Here is a 2,674-nt window from a genome sequence, read left to right as displayed (position 1 = left end):
CAAGGCCCCATGGGTGAGACAAGAACAGGAAGTCAGAAACACCTCCCTCTACTAATCCGGTCCCAACATGTCTCACCAGCCCAGGTTTCCCTAATCCCCTCCCCTCTGTCTACTGTCTTCTTTTGTAAAATGATCCTTCAAGATGCTGGTGGAGATAAGAGGAAAGATTTGAGAGAAGAGAAGGGGGAGGGCATGGGCTATTTATTCAAGAATTTAAACCCCTTAAAGTCTGCCTACTCTGAATTCTCCTCAGAGGTAACTTACTATTCTGATTTTCTCAGCCTTCTACTCCTATCTTCCCATATTGACAAATATTGTTTGCCCATGTGACACCCTTTTCCTTTCTCCTGGTAAAAGCTCTCTGAGTTTCCTCTGATGAGGCACCCTCCTTGGTCCACGTGGTTCATTCGACAGACTGCCCACAACTCACCATTGCAGGGATGAATGGAAGACCAAGACCTGACCGAGCAGAGTCATGGTGATTGGTCTGGGGACAAAAATGGGATGGGAGGCAGCCCAACGAGAGTCTACACTGTGGATTTTGCTGGAACTGTTGGAAAGGATGTGCTGAGGTTGCTAAGCTAATAGGATTTAAACCTGGAGCTGCAGACAGTCGTCATCACCTGCTCTTGAGGAAAGCCTGCAGAGCATGAAGCTAACACTAAGGGGTGAGGGACCAAGAGGTGAAGAGAGACGGGCTTTGGCTTATGGCTGTTCGAGTTGAGCTTGTCTCTTGCATCCAAAATTACTCAGAATTCTGAGTAATACTTGACCCCGGTGGTTCTGAAACGTTTTGGTCTCAGAATCTCTTTGCAATTTAAAAGTTTATTGATGACCCCAAAGAGCTTTTGTTTGTGTGAATTATTTTTATTGATATTTATCATATTAGAAATTAAAATTGAGAAATTTTATAACTGTCAATAAAACTCACAACGAACTCATTTCGTGTTAGTATAAATAACATATTTTTATGAAAAATAACTACATTTTCCAATAGAATACATTCAGCGAGAAGCATGCCCTTGTTTCACATTTTCTCAATTGTCTTGCAATGTCTGGCTTAATACAACATAGCTGAATTCTCATATATGTTTCTGCAGAATGACATTGCCATATGTTCTTTGGTTAAAGTATGTGAAGAAAACCTGGCCTCACAGAGATATGTATTGTTAAAAAAGACAGATTTTAAAAGACTTTTCAGAGAGTTGTGGATATTCTTTTTTGGTATTTTCCCAAAACTTGACAAGTGGTAGTCTCTTAAAAGTTTGTTACAATGTGGAATCTGAAACTATAAAAGGAGCTTTTCATATTCTATATACTCATGGAAGGATGAGGGTGATAAAAGGCAAAATAATATCTTAGAATTAACAGGAAAATCGTTTTGATCTTGTGGATCCCCTGAAAGGTTTTTAGGGACCTCCAGGGGTCCCTGGACCACACTTTGAGAACTACGGCTCCACCCTAAGCCTCATCAACTCTGACTCTCTCTGTGTGTATTTTTCTAACTTAAACTTCTTTTTTTTCCTTTTTTTTTTTTTTTTCTGGCCATGCCGTGTGGTTTGCGGGATCTTAGTTCCCTAACCAGGGATTGAACCTGGGCCCAGGCAGTGCGAGTGCCGAGTCCTACCCACTGGACCGCCAGGGAAATCCCTAATTTAAACTTCTAATCTGAAGAAAAGGGAACTGATTGGGCTCATTCAGTCACCCTTCAGGAAGAAAATCTGTGTAATTTTTTCAGCTAATGGTGCTGGGTGCTCCCCACGTCCCAGGCACCGTGGTGGGAGCTGGGAGTACAGAGAAGAGCACAACGGAACGGGACCCTCCCCTCAAGTTGCCGGTAGCCGAGCATGGCTCCCAGACATCAATCCTAACAGAGATTTACAAACCGGGGTAAGTTATGTGAAGGAAACTACAGAAAGTCAGGGAGTGGTAAGGGACTGGTTCCTCAAAGAAGCAACTTTTAAAAGACACAAGGATAAGCAGTCATTCTAGGACGGTAGAGGAGACGCATGGGGAGGAGCGAAGGCCTCTCGCTCCAGGCCGAGGCAGTTCCATTTCCGTGTGATACGTCTTAGCGAAGGAGAAGCTGCAAGAAGCCAGCATCCCTGGAAAGCGAAGGTAGGGACCACATTGCAGGAGAGTCTGGAGAGGTAGATAGGAGCCATCTGTTAGACACGGTGCTTGCAAAACGCCATCTCATTGGCTGCTGGCCTGCCTACAGAGGAGTGCCTTTGAGTCTGGCACCTGCCCCTGGTCGAGGCAGCTGGAGCCAAGATGCAGGGTCATGTGGTGGCCCAGGCATCAGGGACCACTGGAAGGGATTGTGGGAGTACAGCGAGCACTCCCAGAAGACTCATGACCCCCTCTAAAAATCATATTCCATCTCTCCCGGCTTCACAGTTGCCCGACGCACAGCCATCCTCTGATTTGGAAGCCTTGAAGATCTTCTGCATTTGCTGGTCACCCATGGTTGATTTTCAATAGGGACATTGTCACAGGTGGGGCTCCTGAGAGGCAGATTCGGAGATGAGATTAGCAGCAGGATGACTATTAGGTCTTGGAGACAAGACTTGTGAAAGGGAAGGGACAGAAGCAGGATTGGACAGAGGGAGAAGCTGACCCGCAAGGCACTCTCAACAAAGGTCTCAGCTAATCTCACGGGCAGCTCTGAAGC

At 45.6% G+C, this 2,674-nt stretch overlaps 1 non-coding gene across 1 annotated transcript; it reads right to left on the bottom strand.

Annotated features, from left to right (window-relative positions):
- Positions 1-1,573: 1,573 nt before the first annotated feature.
- TRNAA-CGC lies at positions 1,574-1,645 on the bottom strand. Its single transcript has one exon. It is a non-coding gene; the product is annotated as a tRNA-Ala (tRNA).
- Between the last annotated feature and the right edge of the window lie 1,029 nt (positions 1,646-2,674).

Source organism: Balaenoptera musculus, chromosome 11, assembly GCF_009873245.2.
Source record: "Balaenoptera musculus isolate JJ_BM4_2016_0621 chromosome 11, mBalMus1.pri.v3, whole genome shotgun sequence".
NCBI classification, from domain to species: domain Eukaryota; kingdom Metazoa; phylum Chordata; class Mammalia; order Artiodactyla; family Balaenopteridae; genus Balaenoptera; species Balaenoptera musculus.
Note: the sequence above shows the minus strand (reverse complement) of the source record. Positions and strands in the feature narration are given on the sequence as shown.